Source organism: Puntigrus tetrazona, chromosome 18 (assembly GCF_018831695.1).
Source record: "Puntigrus tetrazona isolate hp1 chromosome 18, ASM1883169v1, whole genome shotgun sequence".
NCBI classification, from domain to species: domain Eukaryota; kingdom Metazoa; phylum Chordata; class Actinopteri; order Cypriniformes; family Cyprinidae; genus Puntigrus; species Puntigrus tetrazona.
This window is the reverse complement of record NC_056716.1, coordinates 6,275,920-6,303,214: the sequence shown is the minus strand read 5'-3', so window position 1 is coordinate 6,303,214 and position 27,295 is coordinate 6,275,920. Positions and strand designations below refer to the sequence as shown.

Here is a 27,295-nt window from a genome sequence, read left to right as displayed (position 1 = left end):
CCCGGCAGACCTTCTTGATTGAAATTGAAAAATGCTAAAGTGCAGTTTTAAACAAGGAAGTCATTTTTCTCTTAAAACCAGAAAAAGACAAATTCACAGAGTAGCGCTACCATTAAGGAATTATCCGTAACAGGATGGTAACAAGATAAAAGGATTCTACAATCCTTTCGAACATTCAAAAAATTAAAAATATTTTATATTAAGGGACCAGAATAATTCATTATTAAAGTATTAATTAACAGTTAATTAATAATAATAATAATAAGATGGTGCCGTTGAGTTCGGCTGCCGTCACGACCGCTCCTGCAAAACTTTTTGTTTTTCTTTTAATTGTTAGTATTTTGGACAGTCTGCGCGGTTTTCTTTATATAAGATGGCTATTACTACATACGACCGAGCCACTCTTATATCTATTGGTGTACAATGCACCCAACTTTCGCCGTTTTTAAACCCGGACCCATGTTGGCCGAGCGAGATCCTGACGAAGACAAAAGGACGCGACCCGCACCGGCGTCCACGAGGAAACGAGCCGGCGCCAGGAACAGGTTGAGGGCACGCCACACCGCGCCCCTACCTAGTGTCCTGTTAGCCAACGTCCAGTCTCTGGAAAACAAGCTCGATGACCTCAGGGCAAGGATCAAGTTCCAGAGAGACATTCGGGACTGCAACCTCCTCTGCTTCACCGAGACATGGCTGAACCCAGCGGTACCGGACCACGCCATACAACCGGCAGAGTTTTTCTCCGTTTACCGCATGGACAGAACAATGGAGTTGGGGAAGACACGGGGAGGTGGAGTGTGTCTGATGGTGAACAACCGCTGGTGCGACAGCGAGCGTTGTTCTTCTCTCACGCTCCTGCACACCAAACCTGGAACTTCTGACCATCAAATGTCGCCCTTTCTATCTTCCACGGGAATTCAGCTCGGTCATAGTCAGCGCCGTTTATATTCCACCTCAAGCGGACACGGACGCTGCAATATGGGATTTACACGACCACCTCACAACACACCAGACACAGCACCGGGACGCCGCACTCATTGTGCTGGGGGATTTTAACAGTGCAAACCTCAAGCGCACTGCCGAACTTTCACCAGCACATCACCTGCCCACCAGGGGCGAAAGGACACTGGATCACTGTTACACACCCTTCAGAGAGAGCTACAAGGCAAAATCATGCCCACCGTTTGGTAAATCGGACCATGCCGCCATTTTCCTCGTACCTGTTTACAAACAGAGGCTGAAACAGGAAGCCCCGGTACAGAGGGAGGTGTCACGCTGGTCTGACCATTCGGTGGCCGCTCTGCAGGACGCTTTGGATGACGCAGACTGGGCCATGTTCAGGTGTAGCTCCGAGGACGTCAACGTGTTCACGGAAGCGGTGGTGGGATTCATCGGGAAACTAGCGGATGACACGGTAGAGAAAACCGTCATCAGGACGTTTCCCAACCAGAAGCCGTGGGTAGACAAAACTATCGCGACTCTCTGAGATCCCGCTCCGCAGCCTATAATACGGGGATTGTCAACGGGATTTGTCTGAATACAAGGCTGCGTCGTACAGCGCGTGCAGAGAGCGTAAAGGAGGCAAAGAGGCGCTACGGAGGAAACTAGAGTCACAGTTTCAACACAGTGACTCTAGGAGCCTTTGGCAGGGACTGAGAAACATCACGGACTATAAAACGCCATCCTCCAGAGTGGAGAGCGCGGATGCTTCTCTGGCAGACGAGCTAAACACCTTTATGCTCGTTTCGAGGCTGCAGCTAATCACGCTAATCACGCTTAGCGCCGCTTAGCGCATGACTAACAGCACGCACGCCGAGAGAGCCGGAGAGGAAATCGCGTTCACCATTTCGGAGCACGACGTAAGGAGGGCTTTCAGGAGAGTAAACACCAGGAAGGCAGCAGGACCTGACGGCATCACAGGTAGGGTTCTGAGAGCCTGTGCTGACCAACTAGCACCGGTGTTCACTGAGATATTTAATCTCTCCTGAAACAGTCTGTAGTCCCCTCGTGTTTCAAAGAGTCCATCATTGTTCCTGTGCCGAAGAAACCTCAACCATCTTGCCTTAATGATTACCGCCCTGTAGCTCTGACGTCTGTAGTGATGAAGTGCTTTGAGAGACTCGTCAGAGACTTCATCACCGCATCACTACCGGACACACTCAACCCACTACAGTTTGCTTACCGCCAAAACCGGTCTACGGAGGATGCTATCACACACCTCCTCCACACAACCACAAGCCACCTGGATTTTAGCAAAGGGAACTATGTGAAAATGCTGTTCGTGGACTATAGTTCAGCATTCAACACCATAGTTCCCTCCACGCCACCTCGAAGTTGGAGGTCCTGAGACTCAGCCCATCCCCTGCGTCACTGGATCACTAACTTCCTGACCGACAGACCACAAGCCGTACGGATGGGAAAACACACTCATCCTCCCTCACTCTCAGCACTGGAGCCCTCAGGGTTGTGTTCTGAGCCCCTGCTGTACTCGCTGTACACACACATGACTGTGTGGCCACTACAAACTCCACCACCATCATCAAATTTGCTGACGACACTGTCGTGGTGGGCCTGATCTCCAACAACGATGAGATGGCCTACCTTCAGGAGATCAACAACCTGGAGAGATGGTGTCAGGAGAACAATCTGCTCCTGAACGTCAGCAAAACAAAGGAGTTAATAGTGGACTTCAGCATGAAGCAGGTGCGCTCTTACCATTCCATCATGATCGACGGGACCCCAGTGGAGAGAGTGGACAGTTTTCGTACCTGGGTGTTCACATCACGCAGGACCTGTCTTGGTCCTGTCACATCAACACCCTGGTGAAGAAGGCCCGGCAGCGTCTATACCATCTGAGGCGCTTAAGGGACTTCAGACTCCCATCTCAGGTGCTCAGGAACTTTTACACCTGCACCATCGAGAGTGTCCTGACGGGAAACATCACCTCCTGGTTTGGAAACAGCACCATGCAGGACAGGCGAGCTCTTCAGAAGGTGGTGCGGTCAGCTGAGCGCACCATCCGCACTGAGCTCCCTGTACTGCAGCACATCTACAACAAGCGGTGCTGTACCAGGGCCAGGAAGATCGTGGAAGACCTCAGCCATCCCAACAATGGACTCTTTTCTCTGCTGCGTTCAGGAAAGCGCTGCGTTCCCTGAAGGCAAACACAGAGAGAATGAGGAGGAGCTTCTTCCCGCAGGCCATTCGGAGTCTGAACCAGAGAACACCCAGCACCTAAATACCGGGATTCCCATGTTCACCCTTCTTCCCCAGATACTCGCCACTTACATTTGGACAATTGCACTAGCCACTTTGCACTGGACATTGCACAGCCACTTTACACTTACACTTTACACTTTATATCTTATACTTTATATTTATATTCTATTTTATTTTAATTTTTTTATATCCTACTTTGCACACTTCTTTTTTATACATATTTTTTATATTTTATATTTATATATACATTTAAATTTTGTCTCTATTTTGATGCTGGACGGTTGTAATAGAACATTTCACTGCATGTCGTACCATGTATTTATGTGTATGTGACAAATAAAATTTGAATTTGAATTTTGAGCATTAGTTGAACAAAAACACACTTAATGACACAATTAATGATTAACTTAACATGTTAAGGGTCTTAAATTATGCATTAGTTAAACTTGTAGCATAAACTTGTAATTTATGATTAACTTGTTCACAATTATGCATCAGTTAAGCTTAAACACACATATAACTAATGATTATCTGAACATATAGCAATGGTATATTAGCCATTATTTACAAATTAACATATTAAAGACACACATTTATCTGAATGTACAGTAACCACATTTTAGCCATGATGTAAATATATTTCACCATCTATTATTGTAACACTGAGACTGACAGTGGAGTTGGGGATCGAAATGCAGCCTTTATTTAAAGACATTAGGAAACTAGGAAACAATCAAAGGTTAAAACACAGGAACAAGACCCAGGGGAATGACTGTACAATAATTAGCCCCAAATAGTCGGCGTGGGCAATACATGACAAAACCAACTAATGAGAACAAGACACATGGAACCAAGAAATCAAACAGAATATGACATATGCAACCTCAGAACTAATGAGAACATCAGACACACAGACACAGGTAGCACATGACATGACATGGCGGGCAAGAGACACATAGGAAATAGTCAAAAGCATATGGCAGGAGTCCAGGGTGGAATGCCCTCTAATGGAGATTGTGACATATGTTTACAAACTAATTACTAATGCCTCTTAATCTTGAAACAATGCTTTATATTGCAAATTGACTTTTATTAATGTATTTATGTCACATGTAATATATGTATGTGTCACGTTCCCCGGACTCTGTGTTTATGTTTTCGTTTCGTGCCATGTGCTCCCTGTGCCCTGCCTTCCCTCTGTGTTAATTATGTTATTGTCATCAGCTGTGTCTAAATCAATTACCCTGTGTATTTAAGTCCTGTGTTTTGAGTTCTGTTTGTCCGAGCGTCAAGGTCCCTACCCGATGTCTACACCCGTGTTTATCCTGCCTGCCTGTTCTACCTGCCTGCCTGTTCTACCTGCCTGCCTGTTCTACCTGCCTGCCATTATATCTTTATTTTGACATTTGAAGATTAAATCCATTTAAGTTTATTCTAAGCCTCGTGTCCTTCGTCCCGCGAAAGCGCAACCGTGACAGAACGCTCGGACCTCAAAAAAGTAAATAGTGGCGTATTTTCCCCCTTATTTTGTTTTTTGTTTGTCATGTTTGCCCAGTTCAAAGACCCAAACTTCCTCATCCGCCTGCTGGAGCAGGGGGATTGCTCTCTCGAGGACTATACAGAACTATTCCTCGAACTGGCCAACGACTCCCGCTACCCGGACTGCTCTCTGCTCGAACTCTATTTCCGCGGACTTAACACCTCCAGCCAAGCGCAGCTGTCCGGGAGCGGTCCTCGAGAGAGCCTCGCCGCATACGTCGAGTGGGTGCTGGTGTCCTGCAAATCAACCATGATGGTTGCGCCTGAGGACAACGACACCAGCCCCACTCCAGATCCAGAGCCTAGCTCAGCCCTTCACCGCATGGTCGAGCCCCAGCCTGAGCCCACCGCTGACACGGGGGCGGAGTCGAGCGCGACCACGGACCCATCGCCAGAGAGAGCGACAGAGCCGTGGAGCGTAACAGGACCCGAGCCGTATACGTCAGACCAGGTGCGCGAGCCAGCAACGGAGCTCCCCGCGGTGGAGACAGCCGACTGCGAGGAGAGCGCGGAGTGGAGCTCCGCCCACTACACATCGGCTGAGGATGAGCTGATCATCCACCTGGGGCTGCTGGATCTGCAAAGGGAGCTGGATGATGTAGACTTGGACTTGGACTTAGACTGGGCACCTCCCCTGTATCCTGAGTTTCTGTTCCCGTTCAGCTACCCAGTAAGCCCGCTGGTTCCGCCCAGCCGTCCCGTTAGCCCGCTGGTTCCGCCCAGCCGTCCCGTTAGCCCGCTGGTTCCGCCCAGCCGTCCCGTTAGCCCGCTGGTTCCGCCCAGCCGTCCCGTTAGCTCGCTGGTTCCGCCCAGCCGTCCCGTTAGCTCGCTGGTTCCGCCCAGCTGTCCCGTTCCTGTGCCCGCGCCACGTGCGCTCTGTCCCGTTCCTGTGCCCGCGCCCGTCGCGTTCTGTCCCGTTCCTGTGCCCGCGCCACGTGCGTTCTGTCCCGTTCCTGTGCCCGCGCCACGTGCGTTCTGTCCCGTTCCTGTGCCCGCGCCACGTGCGTTCTGTCCCGTTCCTGTGCCCGCGCCACGCGGCGTTCTGTCCCGTTCCTGTGCCCGCGCACGCGTCGTTCTGTCCCGTTCCTGTGCCCGCGCCCGTCGCGCTCCTCCAGTGCCCGCGCCACGGCGCTTCCTCCAGTGCCCGCGCCACGCGCGCTCCTCCAGTGCCCGCGCCACGTCGCGCTCCTCCAGTGCCCGCGCCACGTCGCGCTCCTCCAGTGCCCGCGCCACGTGCGCTCCCTCCAGTGCCCGCGCCACGTGCGCTCCCTCCAGTGCCCGCCACGTCGCTCCCTCCAGTGCCCGCGCCACGTGCGCTGCCCTCCAGTGCCCCCGCGCCACGTGCGCTCCCTCCAGTGCCGCCTCAAGTTCTCCCACCCTCCCACCCTTGCCATACCATATCGATGGATCCCAGCAGCCCCGCGCTCATCCTCAGCTCACCATCCGGAGCTCGCCACGGGTCTGCCGGTCTCCATCGCCGTCGAGGGTGGACGATCCCTCGCCTCACCGTCCTGCCTCCGAGACCCAGACTCCTCCTCGGCCCGTAGACCCGTCGGCTCCCCCTGGGCTCCTAGCTCCCTCCTCTACACCGTGGTCCGTCAGTCCACCAGCTCCACCAGGCTCCATCGTCCCTCCGGCTCCGCCTTGGTCTGTCGTCGACCATCCGTCGCCTCTGATTCCCTCTCCTCCGGCTTTGCCTCGTCCCTCCATCCCACCGGCTCTGTCAGGCTCCTCCTTCCCTCCGGCTTCACCTCAGTCCTCAGTCGCTCTGGCTCCGCGCGTCCGCCCGTCCCCGTCTCCGTGTCAGTCGCCGAAGCCTGCGGCGTCGCGCTTTGACCTCCAGCGCCTCGGCGTCACCCTGGCTCTTCGGCTCTCCGTCTCCACCTCGGTCTCCTCCTCCACCTGCTCCGCCACGTCGGTCGGCCCCATGGAGTCGATGGCTGCTCCTCCTCCATGGCTCCTCCCTCCGTCGGCTCCACCTTCCAGACCACCATAGCTGGGCTCTGGATCTCCTCCTGCTCCGGACTCCTCCTGTCTCCTTCCTGGCTCCTCCTCCGTCGGCCCCACCGTGGACCACCATAGCTGGGCTCTGGATCTCCTCCTGCTCCGGACTCCTCCTGTCTCCTCCCTGGCTCCTCCCTCCGTCTACACCTCCTTGGACCCTTCTGCCTTCTGCCTGCCCACTCCTGGGGATCCGTCCTCCACCACAACCTCCTCCCAAGACCCGGTATCCCCAAATCTTAGTCATTTTGGTTTTTGTTTGTTTTTGTTTGTTACCCTTTAGGTGCGAGGACGCACCTTCCGGGAGGGGGGGGTAATGTCACGTTCCCCGGACTCTGTGTTTATGTTTTCGTTTCGTGCCATGTGCTCCCTGTGCCCTGCCTTCCCTCTGTGTTAATTATGTTATTGTCATCAGCTGTGTCTCGTCAATTACCCTGTGTATTTAAGTCCTGTGTTTTGAGTTCTGTTTGTCCGAGCGTCAAGGTCCCTACCCGATGTCTACACCCGTGTTTATCCTGCCTGCCTGTTCTACCTGCCTGCCTGTTCTACCTGCCTGCCTGTTCTACCTGCCTGCCATTATATCTTTATTTTGACATTTGAAGATTAAATCCATTTAAGTTTATTCTAAGCCTCGTGTCCTTCGTCCCGCGAAAGAGCAACCGTGACAGTATGTATGTATGTGTATGTATATGTATATGTGTGTGTGTGTGTGTGTGTGTGTGTGTATGGCACTTCTAAGCTCTATTATAGCGTGATGTTGTCGTTTGATACCAAGAGGAGGGTATCTGCATAGAATACAAGGAATCAGTGGCAAGGATGCAAATATAAAATATAAATGTCATGGATACTTGACCCATATATATATTGTCACGGGGCGGATGAAGCACAGCACAAACAGAGGCGTTTGAACCCCGGAGGGCACGTTTATTTAACAATATGTGATACGTGAATGGTGAGCCGGTGCACAATCGCTGTCAGTGGCGTTATCTTCTGGGTGCTCGGTGCTCAGGGTGCAGTCGGTGAGTACGGCAACGGTGAATCTTGGGGGAATTAGCTCTGTGTCGCGGTTCAAGGACTGGCTTCTAGAAGATACAAAAGAGATAACAGTCAGAGACAGCATGTAGGAGTGTGGTAGCTCACCGGAGTGTGAGCCTGACGTGGCTTATCTGGCCACCGGCAAACGAGCTCCAGGTGCGGCGAGTCCGGTGATCAGTGGCTTTTCCAGGTGCTCGTGGTTTATTCCCAGGGCAACGCTGATGGTAGATCGGGACGCCCGTCACACTCCCCCCCCCAAGCGGTGTCCTGGTCCTGGCGGAGAAAACGGATGAGATCAAGGGGAAACTGGGGGTGGGCGGGGAGTGACCCCTGACAGACCTGCAAAAGCTGACCACAGCCGGGAGAGTCCGTCGGCGTTCCCGTTGGCAGTTCCAGCACGGTGTTTCACATCAAAGTGGAAGTCCTGGAGCGCGAGGAACCAGCGGGTCACCCTGGCATTGGTGTCCTTGGCCCGGGACATCCACTGAAGGGGAGCATGGTCGGTCAGCAGGGTGAACCGCCGGCCCAGGAGGTAGTAACGCAGCTCCAGGACTGCCCACCTGATGGCCAGGGCCTCCTTCTCCACCGCCGCGTAGTTCCTCTCGGCTGGGTTCAGCTTCCTGCTGATGAAAAGTACAGGATGCTCCTCACCTGCCTGGACCTGGGACAGGACGGCTCCCAGACCCACGTCGGAAGCATCCGTTTGCAGGAGGAAGGGGCAGCCGAAGTCCGGGGCTCGCAGAACCGGGCTTGAAGTCAGGACTTCCTTGATCCGGGTGAAGGCCTCCTCCGCAGCGGGACTCCAGGGTATCCTCTCGGGCTGCCCCTTCCTGGTCAGGTCTGTCAGAGGGGCGGCTATAGAGGAGAAGTTGGGGATAAAGCAACGGTAGTATCCGGCCAACCCCAGAAAGGCGCGTACCTGGGACTTCGTGGTTGGACGAGGAGCCTCCCGGACGGCCGTGACCTTCTGTTCTTGGGGCTGGATTAGGCCCCGGCCAACGCGGTATCCCAGGTACTTGGCCTCGTAGAGCGCCAGGTGACATTTCCTGGGGTTGGCGGTGAGTCCAGCCCGTCGGAGATCCCGCAGCACCGCTCCGAGGCACTCTAGGTGTTCTTCCCAGGTCTCCGAGTGAACCACCACATCATCCAGATAGGCGGCGGCATAGTGTTGGTGAGGCCGGAGTAGAATGTCCATGAGCCGTTGGAACGTGGCGGGTGCCCCGTGTAGCCCGAAGGGGAGGGTCCGGTACTGCCAGTGGCCACCGGGGGTTGAGAAGGCAGTTTTGGGCTTTGCTTCGTCGGTTAGGGGGACTTGCCAGTAGCCTTTGGTGAGGTCGAGTGTTGAGATGTACCGGGCCCTCCCCAGACGATCTAGCAGTTCGTCCACCCGGGGCATCGGGTAGCCATCGAACTCGGAGACCTGGTTGAGCCGCCGGAAGTCGTTGCAGAAGCGGAGCGAGCCGTCAGGCTTGGGGACCAGGACAATCGGGCTGGACCACGGGCTGGTAGATGGCTCAATTACCCCCAACTTCAGCATTTGTTGGATTTCCTCCTCTATAGCCCGCCGACGAGCCTCAGGGATACGGTAGGGCCGCTGTTTTACTATGATGCCGGGGGGAGTTTTGATGTCGTGCTGTAGGATGTGGGTCTGCCCGGGCGATGGCGAGAACACATCCGAGAACTGACCGACCAGATGTTTGATGTCTGACTTCTGGGCGGGAGACAGCATGACGTTCATGTCGACGACCGGGGCTTCCTGGGTGGTGAGGGCCGCTAGGTTCTCCCTGGTCCCCACCCATTTCTTCAGCAAGTTGACATGGCAGATCTGCTCAGGTCGGCGTCGGTCGGGTTGCCTGACTTTGTAATTTACTGGGCCCAGCCGTTCCAGTACGGTGTACGGTCCCTGCCACGTGGCCAGAAACTTGCAGGCTTGGGTGGGGACCAGAACCATGACCCGGTCGCCGACTTGGAATTCTCGCGGCTGGGCGGGGCGGTTGCAGTGGCGTTGCTGAGCTCTCTGGGCCTCCGTCATGTGCTCCCGCACCAGGGGCATCACCCGTTCGATCCGGTCCCGCATGGCCTGGACGTGTTCGACGACCGACCTCTGGGTCGCTGGCTGCTGCTGCTGTTCCCAGGCCTCCCTGGCGACATCCAGCAGGCCTCGGGGCTGACGGCCAAACAGCAGTTCAAATGGCGTGAACCCAGTGGAGGCCTGGGGCACCTCTCGAATCCCGAAGAGGACGTAGGGGAGAAGTAAGTCCCAGTCTCTGCGATCCTCGGCCGTCACCCGCCGAAGCATTCGTTTGAGGGTCTGATTAAACCTTTCGACCAGGCCGTCGGTCTGGGGATGGTAGACAGAGGTGCGCAGCTGATGAGTCTTCAGCAGCCGGCAGAGGTCGGCCATCACACGGGACATGAACGGGGTGCCTTGGTCGGTCAGAATCTCGCTGGGGATGCCGACACGGGTGGAGAGGAGGAAGAGTTCTTGGGCAATAGCCTTGGCGGTAGCCCTTCGGAGGGGGATAGCTTCTGGATAGCGGGTGGCGTAATCGACGATCACCAGGATGTGTTCGTGGCCCCGGGCAGACTTTGGCAGCGGCCCTACCAGATCCATCCCGATGCGCTCGAAGGGCACCTCGATGATAGGAAGCGGTATAAGCGGACTGGGGGGAGGAGGCCGGGGCGACGTACGCTGGCATTCAGGGCAGGCCTGGCAAAAGTTTCGTACGTCTCCGTCCAGCCCCGGCCAGTGGAAACGGTCCCGGATCCTTTGGGTGGTGTTGGCGGCCCCTAAGTGTCCCGCCAATGGATGGGCGTGGGCCAGTTCCAATATAGTGTCCACCTTTGATTTCGGGACCACCAACAGACGTTTTTCCTCCCCCCTTCGCTGGGCAACACAGTAGAGCAAACCGTTCTCCACGATGAAGTGCGGGAGAGGATGGGGGCCGGGCCGGACTTCCTCTCCCTCGAGGAAGCGCACTTGATCCCAGCAGTGTTTTAGCCTGTCATCGTCCCGTTGAGCCCGACCGAATGAGCCCCCTCCAGTAACCTGCTGAAACACATCAAAGAATACGTTAGCGTTAGGAGGACTCACCATCTCTCCCGCTGTCGGAGGTTATGAGTGCAGTCTGGCGGCGGGCCCCTCTCTTCTTCTCCGGCGGCTTGGATGGGTTGTCGGCCCGGGCAGCGGTCTTGAGAGCCTCCGGGAAGCCCGGCCAGTCCCGCCCGAGGATCACCGGCACCGGCAGGTCTTGGATGAGGCCTACCTCCAGGTTCCAGCTTCCGCCTGCTGTGGTTATTTTGACCCAGCGGGTGAGACCTTCTTGGTATCCCCATGGACACAGGTTATCGGCAGGCGTTTTGGGCGTGGGCGGGAGGCAGCAGGCGGGACTGGACCAGGCTGACAACGCTGCCAGAGTCCAGAACGGCGTCCAACTTGCGTCCGTTTAAGATGATGGGGACGGCCGGCGCTTTGTGGGGCACCTCCTGGTGTAACCCACAGCCCGCTAGCCAGGCCTGGGGGCCCCAAGCTGGGGTGGTAGAAGTTTCTGTGGGCATGGGCTCGTCCTTTACTGCAGGGCCCGCCGCCCGCTCTACTGGCCGCCAGGTGCCCTCCGGCGCGCGCTGCTCCTGGGGTGCCCTCCGGGGAAAAGGTGGCGCTCGCTCCCCGGCTTCCCTCTTGAGTGCCGCTTCAGCCAGCTCGACCGCTTCCACTAACTCTGAGGACGTCCGGGGATTGCGCATGCCGACCGCCTGGCGGTAGGTTCGGGGAAGAGCCCGCAAGAGCCGGTCGATGACCACCCTCTCGACGATCTGGCCGGGGGTCGGGTCCTGATCCAGTAGCCAATGTTGGGCCAGTCGGGTGAGCTCGGCGACTTGAGCCCGGGCCGGTCGGCGTGGTTGGAACGCCCAGTCAAAGAACCCCTGGGCCGCGCAGATCGGAGATAGACCGACCCTTCCGAGGATCTCCCGTTTCAGGTCGTCATAATTGATAGCCAGGTCGGCCGGCATGGCGTAGAAGCTTCTCCAGTTAGCAGCGGGGCCAGCGCGCGTGCCCAATCTCGGCGATCCCATCCTTCCGTGTGGCGACATTCTCAAACATCTGTATAAAAATCTCTGGTCGTCATGGCTGGTCATTTTCGGGAGAGTTGCGCTGCTTGAACGCGGGGATCGGGCACGGCGGGGCGCGGTCGAGCGGCAGCACTCTGGGCAGCGAGCTCCTGCTCGAGCTGCCCTTGTCGGTTCGCCAGGTGTTCCACAATCTGCTGCTGTCGAAGGGACACCTCCGTGAGTTGCTGTAGCAGCTCCTCCATCTCCTGGCCGGGTCGCGAGCGCTTAGCTGGAGGGGGACAAAGAGAAGAAAAAAAAGATGAGTCGAGGTAGGTGCCCTTTAAACAAAATGGCGTCCGCGGCGTAAAGTTTCGCTTTCTTCTCTTTGTTTCGCTTGTTTGTGAGTGCTTCAACATGCCCGCATTCTCCACCACTTGTCACGGGGCGGATGAAGCACAGCACAAACAGAGGCGTTTGAACCCCGGAGGGCACGTTTATTTAACAATATGTGATACGTGAATGGTGAGCCGGTGCACAATCGCTGTCAGTGGCGTTATCTTCTGGGTGCTCGGTGCTCAGGGTGCAGTCGGTGAGTACGGCAACGGTGAATCTTGGGGGAATTAGCTCCGTGTCGCGGTTCAAGGACTGGCTTCTAGAAGATACAAAAGAGATAACAGTCAGAGACAGCATGTAGGAGTGTGGTAGCTCACCGGAGTGTGAGCCTGACGTGGCTTATCTGGCCACCGGCAAACGAGCTCCAGGTGCGGCGAGTCCGGTGATCAGTGGCTTTTCCAGGTGCTCGTGGTTTATTCCCAGGGCAACGCTGATGGTAGATCGGGACGCCCGTCACAATATACACACTCACACATACACATGCGCACACACACACACCATACTTCTGACAGCATGAGAAATCTATTTTGGTCAAAAAAATCATTGGCTATGTTCTCACTCATTCAACCATATCAAATAGGTCTATAAGAGTACAAATTCTGTATCAGACCATTTGCATTTGGTATTTCCTGTAGAGCACTAACATGATTCTCTTCCTGTGCATACTCCTCCTTTTCTATCAGCTTCATACAAAGGCAGAAAACACTCCTTGTCAAACAATGGGAGACCCTAACTACCCGCTGCTTTCCAAACATGGCGATTTAACTATTGGAGGGATTTTTGCAATCCACAGAAAGGAAAAATTACCTTCTTTTGAGTTTATACAAAAACCTCAACATCTGTTATGCTCAAGGTTTAAAGCAGCATCTAGAAATTCCTTTTATTGTGTTTTGAGTTTAAAGCATATGCAAAAATATAGAATTATCCTTTATTCTCCATCTTATGTTGTTTAATAATTTAGTGTAGTCTACTAATTCAATGTTTCATTTTACAGCGTGAATGTAAGAGATTTTCGTCTGGCACAAATCATGATCTTCGCAATTGAGGAAATTAACAGGAGTAAAACTTTGCTTCCAAATGTTTCTATTGGATATCGAATATATGATACTTGTGGATCAAGATTATCTACAATGAGTGCAACTATTGGAGTGATGAATGGTCAGGACTTTGGACCAGGAGACAAATGCAATGGACTACCTCCTTTACATGCTATCATAGGAGAATCAGAATCTTCTGCCACAGTGATTCTGTCCAGAACTACAGGGCCTTTTAAAATTCCAGTGGTAAGCAGCAGTAATACAAAGTGTTTGACAGTTAACATATGACTGTATCATTGTTTTCTGTGCTTACTGTTTCAGATAAGTCCCTCAGCTACATGTGGATGTCTCAGTAATAGGAAAGATTACCCCTCTTTCTTCAGGACTATTGCTAGTGACTACCACCAGAGCAGAGCACTTGCATACATAGTCAAGCACTTTGGCTGGTCTTGGGTTGGAGCTGTGAACAGTGACAATGACTATGGAAACAATGGAATGGCTGTATTTCTTAAAATAGCCCAAGAGGAGGGTATCTGCATAGAATACTCTGTGAAATTCTACCGAACAGAGACAGAAAAACTAAAAAAAGTGGTAGACACAATTAAAAAAGGCACAGCAAAAGTGATTGTTGCATTTGTTTCATTTGCTGAGATGGGCTTACTTATTGATCAGTTAAGTATTCAGAATATTACAGGATTTCAAATGATTGGTGTGGAGTCATGGATAACTTCAAAGAATTACATTACTACAAATAGTTTTCATTCACTGGGAGGGTCACTTGGATTTGCAGTAAGAAAAATTAATATTGAAGGGTTTGCAGATTATGTTCTAAAAAATTTTTGGGATACAGCTTTTCCATGCTCACAAAGTGAGAGGAATTCTTCTCAATATGCATTAAACTGCAACAGATATGAGGATCTACTTGCACTAAAAAACATCAATGAAGATGTAGCTGAACAAAGATATGCAAGCAATGTCTACAAAGCAGTTCATGCTGTAGCTCATTCGCTAAACAGTTTACTCAAGTGCAAGGAACAAGAAGGTTGTGAGAAAAGCCTGACAATACAACCACATGAGGTAAAAGACAAAGATAAACAAAAATAAAGGGAACAAAAGAAAAAACATTAGTTTTATTACTATATATATATATATATATATATATATATATATATATATATATATATATATATATATATATATATATATATATTAGTATAAAAGAGTTAATTTGCAAATACCAATAACTTATTTTAATTCATATATTTTTTAGATTTTTTAATATTTTAATTTTTATGATTTTTAATAAATCAAACTGCAGTTGAGTTGTTTTGAGTAAGTTATAAAACTTAAGTTATACAGGTAACTTAAAAAATATTCCACATTTCCTGTTTTAGACTTTTTAGAGTTAAAAAAACTAAGAAAAACACTTGTAATCTCTTACACTTCTTTGTAATCTCTCAATGTACAGTTACGATGTAGATGCCTGACAAATGTTGTTGTTATTGTGATCATAGTTTGTATTGATGTGATTACACAAAATAGACAGAGCTCTTCCTCACCATTGTAACACGCTACTTTTGCAAAGGTTCCAGGAAAACGTTTCAGCATTTATTTTCCTTTTATAACCTGCAGAAGTTTTTTTTTTTTTTTTTTTTTTAATGATCATTCTAATCATTTTACATAGCTTTGATGAAATTCCTTTTAGCTACCGTGTCTTGCTTTGTCCCCTGACCTGAATACAGAGAGCTGATTTGCTAAAATGGTCTTCTGTTCAAAACATTTTTAAAAAGTTAAAAATTAAAAAAATGTTCTTTTTTTTTTTGACTAGGTGGTTCAGGCTCTGAAAAATGTAAATTTCACCATAAAGATGGGAGATCAAGTGTGGTTTGACAGCAGTGGTGGTGCAGTCGCACAATATGAAGTTGTGAACTGGCAGCGAGACTCTGATGGATTATTCCAGTTCAAATCTGTAGGATACTATGATGCCTCCATTCCTCCTCTCCAACACTTAGTGCTTGATACAAAAAATATAATTTGGGCTGGAGGACAGTTGCAGGTAAATACCTATAACATGTTTGTGCTACTTTAAAAATATTTATTCATATTCATTCATTGTAGTCTATGTATTTCTAATGCATTTTATTGCATGAAGAGTTTCATTTCTGAATTGTTTAGAAAACAGAGTGATAAATAGGGATAAACAGTGTCCTTAGACTACATTTTATGATGTCATGACACAAAATGAAGAACAATACCAGTATACAATTTTACGCTGGTTAAAGGAACATTATGAATGAAACATGCTTGACAACATCAGTATCTAAATTAATAATTAAACAAATAGTCTTAAATACTTGTGCAGAACAAGATTTTGCTAAGTTTGACATGTTCCTGGATCAACATCTTTTTTGACCAAAAAAGTGTCATGGATACTCATTGTGATTAACAACATTGTGATGAACCAATCAGATCTGAACAACCAGTTTAAAGTTTAGGCTTAAAATCAGTGCTTGTATATCAGTGTCATTCATCTATAATTTTTCTGATTTTAGGAATTACTCATTGGTAAAGTTAGGTTTAGGTGTAAAGATATGGTGAAAATTACATTTTTGGATAGAAATGTTGACCCAGGAACACATAGAATCAGCAATATCAGGATGTGTGGTATATGTCAGTTTTTTCAGGAATATTGACACCTTTTTCATTTAAAGTAATTTTAGATTTTAACTGTGCTCACTGCTCAATGTTCTTTTTGAAAAACCCAAGTACATTACACATGTGCAGTTGGAACAAAACAAAACAAACAAACAACAACATTACAGCCTTTGATGAAGTCTCTTTTCAAGATTGAGGGCAAAGATTTATATGCAGACATGCCCATTCTCCTCCCACCCTCTTCTGAACTGAAGGTTATTCCCATGTCTGTTGTCCTCGCGGTCCTAGAAGTTTTGATCCGGTATGCATGGGTATCACACACCATTCCTGAAAACCTTAATGCTTACAAATAGCCACCCACCCTCCTTCTCCTGCCCCCTCCTGTCTCCTCTGGCTCTGCAGCTCCTCAACTACTGCTTCCTGTCAGCCTTTCAGCTCTTTGGGATCACAGTGGGTCTGCCAGCCTGCCAGCTGGCCTAGCAGCATTCTGGCTTGTCTCCCTTGTCTCTACCCCCAGCCTTTAAATCCCGGACTCTGCCTCGGCCTGTCGCCCAATCAGCTCCACTATGGCTCCTAACTCCCTTATCTCCACTGTGGCCCACCAGTCCACTAGTCCATCAGGACCCTCGTCCACAAGTCCCTCATCCCTCGAGCCGCACCTTGGTCAGTCATTGACCATCTACCGCCTTGGGACTTCACTCCTCCTTGACTCCTTGTCTTGTTCCTATATGCCTTTGGGGAGGGGAGAGTACTTTCATACCGTTGGACTGCTTTTTTGTGTTTTCTACGTGTGTGTGCTGTATATTATCCTTTGTGTGAATTCATTAAATACTGTTTGAATATCTGATATCTGATAGAATATATTTTTCCACAATATGTATGCATTTCTCTTTTTTTAAAGGATTGTATTACATTTAGGTGAAAATACGCAGAATAGTGAACCAAAGCTTGAAGCTAAAATGGCAAATATCTCCACAGCTAAAGTAAATTTTCTAGGAGAACTTACATAAGCTGGAATAAATGTTATTAATACAGCACAGAATATCAGCATGCAGTTGGAATTCAAAAAGTTTCTGAAGATACGACACCATTGGAGTTATCCTAAATTTTATCATCATTGTTATTTAACAGAAGATTATAAATTTAAGATCTTTATGTAATATAGTCCCTCTATATTCTGATCATGATATATGTATATTTTTTTAATTTTTGCAGAAGCCAAAATCTGTGTGCAGCGACAGTTGCCCCCCAGGCACTAGGAAGGCTGTCCAAAAAGGAAGACCTGTCTGCTGTTATGACTGTATTCCATGTGCAGAAGGAGAAATCAGTAATGAGACAGGTAATCTTCAGTTCATCTTAAAGTTCTGAAGAGAAATGGTTAGTTGCTTTTATACTGTTCAAAAAAATATTGTTTTCTTCTGTCTTTAACTAGTAATTATATCTTCCTTTCCAGATTCAAATAACTGCAAGCAGTGTCCCAGTGAATACTGGTCTAATGCTGAAAAAAATAATTGTGTGTTAAAGAATTTAGAGTTTCTTTCATTCACAGAAGTTATGGGTATAGTGCTTGTCTTTTTCTCACTATTTGGAATAGGAATAACTGTGCTTGTGGCAATTCTATTTTACAGCAAGAGGGACACCCCTATTATCAAAGCCAACAACTCAGAGCTGAGTTTTCTACTGCTTTTCTCTTTGACTCTTTGTTTCCTCTGTTCACTTACTTTCATTGGTCGGCCTACTGAGTGGTCCTGTATGTTTCGTCACACAGCATTTGGCATCACTTTTGTCCTCTGTATTTCCTGTGTTCTGGGAAAAACAATAGTGGTCTTAATGGCCTTTAAAGCTACACTTCCAGGAAGAAATGTCATGAAATGGTTTGGGCCTGTACAACAACGACTCAGTGTTCTTATCTTTACACTAATACAGGTCCTTATATGTGTGCTTTGGTTAACAATATCTCTCCATTTCCCTACAAAAATATGAAATATTATAAAGAAAAATCATTCTTGAGTGTAATTTGGGTTCTAATATAGGTTTTGGGCCGTGCTGGGTTACATCGGCCTACTTGCTGCCTTGTGCTTTATTTTGTCTTTTCTGCGCGCAAGCTGCCTGATAAATTTAATGAAGCCAAATTCATTACATTCAGTATGCTGATATTCTGTGCTGTATGGATAACATTTATTCCAGCTTATGTAAGTTCTCCTGGAAAATTTACAGTTGCTGTGGAGATATTTGCTATTTTAGCCTCAAGCTTTGGTTTATTATTCTGCATATTTGCACCTAAATGTTATATTATTTTGCTTAAACCTGAACAAAATACAAAGAAAAATATTATGGGAAAACAACTTCTAGGTCCTACTGAGAAATAGAACATCTTAATTCCTTGCTCAATCATCGCCTTGGAATTATAAGGTTATTTCTTCTGTCTTTTGCTTAAGTTAAGCAAAAGACAATGCTAAATATTTTTTTCCAGTGATAATGTTAATTTTAGGTAGAATTAAAGTTAATAATTCAAATAGAAATATTGCAGGAACAGTTAAGAGAGCTAACGTTACTTTAATCTATCTATCTAATCTATCTGACCAGGACTAAAAGCACAACATGGCATTCTCTTCAGATCAGTAGTGTATGGCAGAGATAACATGCTGATGTGTTTTGTTGTAATTAAGACCCCATCATTTAAATTGTTGACTACTAAATTATTAATTAAGGTTTAATATTGTAAAATGTAAGACATTTTAAGAATTTAAACTGCATGAATATTTCGCAAATAATTATTCATGTCTTTAGCAACCCAGACTTACCCAGATCTAATGGTTGCAATAGCAAACTCTCCTGATATTTTAAGAACAATTAAATATAATAATAATAATAATAATAATAATAATAATAATAATAATAATAATAATAATAGAAAAGCATAGAAAACTTCATATTCAAGATTTCAATATATACTAAAAACTATAATTTTCAGCATCTTCAAAAACATTTTCATCCACCATCAAATGACAGTGACACTTACATTTCATTATGTACAATAATTGCTCAGCAGTAAAGCGACTCAAGCCAGAAAAATATTTGCACTAATTATGAGTCACAAATAACATTGTCATTATGTTTTAAACAGTGCCACTTTGCAGAATAAAGGAGAATTGCACTCAGTGAGCATAACCCTAGTACTGTAATTTGTGTTTTGCAAGGAAGACCCAGGAAATGGCTTATATGGACAAATGAAACCGACTACAGCTCTGAATAACATGCAGATAGAAATGACTGATGAAATGTGGAAGATGATAAACGCACAAATCAACACAATGCAACACTATTTGAAATCGATATTTCCTATCCATGTTGTTAGGAGCAACTGTTTTGTAACTAATTTTGAAAAGTACATAATAAATTAATAAATAATCACCCATGTGCACACATTCAAAGCATGCATCTTAATGACGGATAAATATTTTTATTTAAAATTATTTTAGCTTTAATTTAAAGGGATCAATTGATGTCTCTAAAAGGAACATTCATTTGTGTATTTGGTGTAATGCAATGTGGTGAGACTATTTCACTCAAACGGCTCTTTACCAGGAAGGATCAACTCAAGCGAAATAAAATACAAGACAAATTCTTTGGATTTTTAGCTTGCAAGGATTGCGCTGTCGGTTGCAAGCGGGAGAAAAGCAGGTTCCCTTTCAGTCGGTCACTCCGAGTCACGTCGGAAGACCGTCGAATTGGGATCTCGCTTCTAGAGACCAATCTACTTCGAGTGTATCTAAAGGAGCCAATTGAAGATTGGCATGCGCTAATCGCATCCAGCTGCCGCTGATTACAGCGCGGGTATAAATAAGCAACGGGTGCAGCGCATATTCAGCTTTCCGCTTCGGAGCCGAGCGTGACTGTTCTGCTCCAAAGACGATCTACTAGTGTTGGAGCACGGCGTTTCAGCGGAGGTCGATTTCCTGCGTCGAGTGGATTGCCTCAATCAGGCTGCACTACCCCCCTGTTTGTGTGCAAAACGGCTATCCCCTGTTGCCTCAGCACTAAAAGAGCATTTGCGGGTGCGTCTTTTTTAAGACGACGTTACGTCTGGCAAACTCGACGCGTCTTGGAAGATAGCGTGGGTCTTGCTTTAGACGACGTACACCCGTGTGTTTCTGGATGCGGTTGTTACCTGGCGTTAGGTGGTCACAATCGTTGCCTCGTGTGCCTGGGCTTAGCACACTGAGGTGGCAGTTGTGGATGAACCATTTCCTTGCGGGGAGGTGGTCATCTCGGAGTATTGGGCGGGCTCTGTCACCTTGAAAAAAGGGGGCGGGGCTTGTTTGCTCGACTTGGTGCTCTTGGGCTCCCCCTGATGATCAGAAGTCAATCGCTGCATCGGAAGGTGAGCCAGACATATCTGGAAGTGAAGATCCGGGTTGCTCTGCGTCTACCAGGTGTTGAATACTGGATACAGACATAGAAATGGTGGCTATGCTTGCCCAGGCCGCCGAGGTGATCGGGATCAAGTGGAAACCTCCACCGCTTCCCGGGCCCTTGAGGCTGGATTATTGGTATTTAAGGGTGGCTCGCGCTGGTTCTCAGGGCCCCATCCTGGTACCTTTCTTCCCGGAAGTGCATGAGGAGCTTGCACTTCCAGCGGTGCAGCCAGGGGGTATACGGTGAAACCTTGAATGCCCCCATGTCCCAGACCGGCCTCTTCGGCGATGCATTGGAGAACTTTGCCCAGAAGTTCTCCGCTGCCCAGAAGCAGACTGAGGTGACTAGGAAAAAAGAAACATCGTGACTCGGCGTGCAGCTGCTGCCTCCACCCAGCCGCCGATGGCCGCCTCAGCCAGCTCTTCGCCGAGGGTGCCCAGCAACCACCCAGCCTGTCCAGGCTCCTGCCAAACCTGGAGGAAAGCGCAGGTGCAAGAGGCCCTCAGATCCGGGGATGGAGGGAGCTGCTCTGCCGGGTGGAAAATCTTGCCGCTGACCTCATGGTCAGTGCTACCTAAAACCTCGACAAGGGCAGTTTCCTCTGTCTCTGGGTCCCCAGGGAGAGCAAGGAGTTGAGCGGGCTAGTTCCTCATCACACTCGCGCTCTCTTCTTGGGCTAATATGCAGCAGTGGGAAGACTGGGAGGACAAACCAATGGCCTACCAGCCTCACTTCTGCGGGGATGCAGGTAAGAGTTGCACACACTCAGACCCCGCTTCGGACCGGCCACGAGTGTTGAATCTGTGAGAACCGGTGAGGGCTGGGAGCTATGTAAAGTACCCCAAGAGGACTTTTGTGTGTATTTCCACGGCATAGCCATAGAGCCCTGTGTTTCCCCGGCAGACCTTCTGCCAATCTAAGAGGGTTCAATCACCTCCAATTTTCCATATATGCAAACTGAAATACTGTCCATATGTATTTTCGTTCCGAGACCTCCTACGGGAAGGTCCACTTCCGCACGTCCCTGTTCACTAGAACGTGGGACATTTCCCAGTGTTCCAGTCTTACTAATGGGTAGTGTTTACAAAAGTAGCTGGCTTCTTGTGGTCGAGCCCCGGCCTACGCCGATAGACTGAGGGGCTTGTGGGCTCCCACAGGACACTGGAAGAGGCAGCATCCATGGCGTTTTGTTAGGGATCCCAATTCGTCAGTCATCCGACGTGACTCGGAGTGATCGACTGAAAGGGAACGTCTCAGTTACGTATGTAACCCTCGTTCCCTGAAGAAGGGAACGGAGACGTCATGTCCCGTCGCCACGGTGCTGCACCTCTGCTGAAGGGGCCGGGTCACTAGCTCGGCTCCTCAGCGAAAACCCGCTGCTTATTTATACCCGCGCTGTGATCAGTGGCAGCTGGATGCGATTAGCGCATGACAATCTTCAATTGGCTTGTTTAGATACACTCGAAGTAGATTGGTCTCTCGAAGCGAGATCCCAATTCGCGTCGGTCATCCGGCGTGACGTCTCCATTCCTTCTTCAGGGAACGAGGGTTACATACGTAACCGAGACTTTTCCCTCTTTTACCTCCGAAGCTCAGATCACAAGTTGCTTTATTTATATAGGAAAGGACAGGGTGTCTCTAATATCAGTTGGTTAAAATTCTCTAACCACGCAGTGGTATCCTCAAATTGACCAAGTCCATCTACTGCATCTACTGGGCTGACCATGGGCGGTACACGTGAAGGTATCTATTTTCATCGTCATCTACACCATAATGTGGATTAGCCACCTTGATGGCTGGGAAAATAAAATCTGAATCTGATGAAAGGTGTGATTGTCACGTTTGGTTGGTTTGACTTTAAGGAGCACTCGAGAGCTACAATAAACTTAAACCGATTTAATCTTCTCAATGGGCAAAATACATATAGACAGGCAGGCAGGGCAAAAACCATGTAAGGACATCAACGATCGGACAACGTGAACTCAGGACACACAGGACTGAATACACACAGAAACTGACTAAATTAACAGGAGCAGGTGAAGACAATTATACAATTATACATGGCATGAGACAAAAACAATAAACAGAGTCCAGAGACGTGACAGTGATGAGTTCAAGGGTCTTTTTATACCCTGCTTCTACCTTAATCTTCCCTAGCAGAGAGGTTGCTTCAGTATAAGGTGTATTTCTTCTAGTGCAAGGGGGGCTGAATTCAGTAATCTTGGATGGGTCATGATTTTTTTTGTCCCTTTTCCTTTTCCTTTTGCTCGCACATCGCTTTGTTCTTTCTGCTTTCTCAGCTCCTCTCGTTGAGCTGCTGCAGCCATCTCCTGGCCTCTGGCTGCTCTTTCTGCTTTTAACCTTTCTTGTTCATACAATGCTTCTTCTTTCTGCACTGCAATCAATTTTTCTTGTTTCTGTCTTTTCTTCTCTTCTACTCTCTCCTGTCTTTTATCTGCCTGCTCTTGCCACTTCGTTGGCAGATCAACCTTTTTTCCCTTGGCTAAGGATAAATCAATCAACCTTTATTCTATTTATTAAGAAAGAACAGTCCCTTTTGACTAATTTACCACTGAAGTCATATTTTTTATTCCACTCATACAGGTATCGCACACTGTCTGCCGAATATGTATGCATAAACTTTGGATCTCCCGTTAATTTACTATTTTCTGCGCCCATATTTGTTTTTGGTAAGAGTCAACAATTAGTCACACGTCTGATCAGATCGTCCACTGCACCAAGCTTTTACAGACACTAATTTGTCTGCGGATACAGCCGTCTGAACAGAACCAACTTTTCAATTTTGACTCAAACCCAATATAATTTTCTATGTTTGAATAACACAACACCCTTTCTAGTGGGGAGAAATATCAGTTGTGTTATTCCTAAACAACAACAAACTTATTCACCGTAAATCCTCATGACTTACAATGACATTCATACAACACATTCATACCATTCATACCATTCATACCCTGCACGCTTAAAACAACTTTGTCGATATTCGACACCAGAGCCCCTGGCTCTAACTTAACCCAATGTCCCATACAATTGGTCGACAGACCCTTCTGTCCAAATCTAATTACTGAGCTTCCAGAGTCGATACAAATCCTTTACTCAAACAGGTAAATCACTGGTTACAAACTCGAGCTGGTACCTATTATACTGCAGTCACACACACACTTGAACGTTCGTAAAAATACACAGGTATATCACCTGATCAGCGCATTCAGTTGTCCTTCCAACGGCTCCCGTCAGACAGCCCGGAGAAGTCGATTTTTCCAGACGAAGATTCACCGACCCCACTCGAATTCACGTGAGTGGATTTTTATCAGGTGGCTATTGCCTGGCTCTGGCCAGAGACTATCTCTCAGCTCGTCTTCGTCCTCTCCTCCTCCACTCTGTCCTGTTGGGCTCCAGCTCGAAGGACCAAGTAAATGTTGAGACTATTTCACTCAAATGGCTCTTTACCAGGAAGGATCAACTCAAGCAAAATAAAACACAAGACAAGTTCTTTGAATTTTTAGCTTGCAAGGATTACGCTGTCGGTTGCAAGCGGGAGAAAAGCAGGTTTCCCTCTTTTACCTCCGAAGCTCAGATCACAAGTTGCTTTATTTATATAGGAAAGGACAGGGTGAGATGAGTAAAAAGGAATGACAAGGACTTCAAACATGTTCGTATCAACTACATATATTTTGTGCGTCAGAATCTTCACTCCTTACCAGTCTACCAGTCTAAGATATTATATGGAGGTCATGTTATGACCTAGAACAAAGAGTAAACTGAATTGAGACTGAAGGGCCACAGATGCATATATGTCAATACACAATTCCAACATTCTGTGTCCACCAGGTGGACATGATGTAAATCCTGGTACCGGTGGACACCAATGCACAACTCCAACACAATGTGTTCATGCGGTTTAAGTTTCAAAAACACGTTATTTTTTTATATATTATACATTATTGATTTTGCCTCTATGCCCCACCTTCTGAAATGAGTCAATTTGTACAAAGCTCATTGTTCTATAAAAAGAAAGGTTACCACCGAACCAACCAGCACGTGAGTCCAAACTATTCAGCAAAGTATCCTCATGAGTAAATAATAAAAACCATTGGTCAGTTTTTTTCCAAGCAAGTACGCTACTGAAAATTTACAGCTAGTGAAGAAGTACAGTAGTGACCGTATATTTTCTAATAATTTTTTGCTGTTTACAGTAAAACGGGTTCGGGTTAAGGCTAGGATTAGGGTTAGAGCTAAAGTTATGGTTTGCAACCCTAACATGATGAAAACGTTATACTGCATTTGATTCCAGGGACAGTTCTACAGTGAGTAGATATCCAGGGCTTAGCCCAGAGACATTAATAAATGTATCAGAATATAAACAATACACTTCATATGATACACTGGCTTTTTTAAGAAACAAATATAATTAATTATAATTTGCACATACAAACATAAATCATATAAAAATAAAGGATCCAATAAATATATGTAATGATAGAAATTGCTGATTAATTCACGAACAAAGTTAGAAACTGCTTTTATGTTTTAGAAATTAATATATAAATCATAAGAAGGTCTATTAGTTATGTAATGAAACACTGCTGTGTGAAGAGATGCCCAACATGGCTTTGTTTGGAACAGATTGTGTGAAATGTGGCAAACAGAAAGAATTTTGGTTAGGCCAAGGGTTAGGTAAGTAACCTAAATTAAGGTAAAACTAGGGTAAGGGTTTGGGTTAGAGGTTAGAGTTAGGCTTAGGTTTAGGTTAGGTTAGGGTTAGAGATCGGGTTTGGGTTAGTAACCCTAACGTGATAAAAACAATAACAAATTTGATTCCAGGGACAGTTCTTCCGCTTTGTCATTTCACAGTCACATTCAAAAAATAAACACAAAAAAGGAATCACTCTCACCATTGATTTTTGCTTAGAAGTTAGCCATTGGTCAGTTTTTGTGGGCAAGTTCGCTACTGTAAAATGAATTATAACTAGTGAAGAACTATAGTACTGACCATATGTTTTCCAATAATCCTTTGCTGTTTAGTGAAATGGTTTAGGATTAGGGTTAGGTTAGGGTAAGGGTTTAGGTTTGGGCTAGAGATAGGGCAGGGTTAGAGTTAGGTTTAGGATTAGGGCTAGGTTTAGGGTAAACAACACTAACTTAATTGAAACATGTTGGGGTTAGGGTTCAGTAAGTTAAAGGTTAGGGTTAGGTTAGGATTAGGTTAAAATGAGGGCAGGGTTATGGTTAAGGTTAGGCATAGGGTTAGAGTTTGGGCAGAGTTAGGGTTAGGGCCAGGGTTAGAGTAAGTAACCCTTACTTAATAAAAACTTTAGGGGTAGTATTAGTTTTCATTAAGGGTTATGGTTACGGTTAGGCTTAGAGTTAGAGTTAGGACAGGGTATGGGTAATGTTAGGTTTAGGGGTGGGGTTAGTAACAATAACTTAATAAAAACATTAGGTTAGGGTTCGGTAAGGTTAGGGTTAGAGTTAGGTTTAACTTTTTAAAAACATTAGGGTTAAGGTTAGGGTTCAGGAAGGAGAGGTTTAAGGTTAGGGTTACAAAACATTAAGAACATAAAACATTAAACAATAAAACATTAGGGCTAGGGTTAGGGTTAGTAACCCTAAAGTGATAAAAACCTAAAGGTTAGAGTTAGGTCAGTGATAGGGTTAAGGTTAGGCCAAGGAATACTGTAAGTAACCCTAATTTAATTAAAACTTTTAGTGTTAGAGTTAGGCTTCAGTAAGGGCAGGAGTAGGGTTAGGGTTAGGGGAGGGAGTTAGGTTTAAGGTTAGGCCTAGGGTTAGGGTAAGTAACCCTAACTTAATTGAAAATTTAGGGTTAGCCTTATGTAAGGGTCCCCCTTTTCCTGCAGAACGGAATCCAGAAGCCCTGGTCGAAGGTCAATGCGTGTTCGGCCTTTTCTTTGCATCTCGTTAACAATCACTAATATTTCTTAATCTTTTGGGTTTCCAATTATAGTACTGACCTTATACATAAATTTATCTGACTCCAGTCCTTCGTGATTTTAGTTATATTTACTTAAATGTAACTGCTGATCCCTCTAGTTGTGATTAAATTTGGATCATTAATTAACTATAATATTTCCTAGTTTCGACTTATCGTTCGTTAGGAGTCTGGGTTGCTTAGAGACCTTGTTTGGCCAGAACAGACTCACGACACATCTGGGCTAGTCCAGGTCTTGGTCAGAGGCTACCCCATAGATTGCTTACCTTAATGCAGCCATTTCCTCAATAGACTCAAAAAGTTCTTAATCTTCTCCATAATATAAGCGATTACTGTGAAATTGTGACCAATTTACCAATTGCATTGAGACCTTTCAAATGAGACCAAACGTGAAAGTGTAGAACAATAGACACATAATAAGACACATGACATATAATGCCTTATTCCTAATAAACTTTAAACCAAGTCTTTTGGGCAGAAGGAGGGGAAGCAGGAAGAGCAGAGGTGAGGAGAGTGTCATAAAAGCAACAGGGAGGGGGTGTGTTGTTTATTTTCTTTTTGAAGTCTTTTTGTTCCTTTGGATATCCCTTCTCAGAATAGTCTTATTGCATTTACAGGTTTTGATTCACCTCCTTACAGGGGAGAGTTAGGGTTAGGGTAAGTAACCCTAACCTAATAAAAACGTTAAGGTTAGCGTTAGGGTTCAGTAACGTTTATAGTTAGGTCTAGAGTTAGGGTTAGGCTTATGGCGATAGTTAGAGTTAGGGCAGAGTTAGGGTTAGGATTAGTGTTAGGACAGGTCTAGTAACCCTTACTTAATAAAAAAAAATAGGGCTAGCGTAAGGGATAGGGTTAGGGTTAATAACCCTAATTTGGAAAAAAATGTGAGGGTTAGGATTAGCTCTAGATTTTGTCAGGGATTGGCAGTATCCTGTTGTGTTTGTCTTGTGTTTTGTTGTCCTGAAGCACATGG

At 46.9% G+C, this 27,295-nt stretch overlaps 1 long non-coding RNA gene and 1 pseudogene across 1 annotated transcript; one reads left to right on the top strand and one right to left on the bottom strand.

Annotated features, from left to right (window-relative positions):
• Positions 1-12,313: 12,313 nt before the first annotated feature.
• On the bottom strand, positions 12,314-12,693 carry LOC122362614. Its single transcript, XR_006253138.1, has 2 exons — positions 12,555-12,693; positions 12,314-12,496 (listed from the first exon to the last, which is right to left on the bottom strand). It is a non-coding gene; the product is annotated as an uncharacterized LOC122362614 (long non-coding RNA).
• A 188-nt stretch (positions 12,694-12,881) lies between these two features.
• LOC122322978 lies at positions 12,882-18,298 on the top strand (annotated as a pseudogene).
• Positions 18,299-27,295: the final 8,997 nt, after the last annotated feature.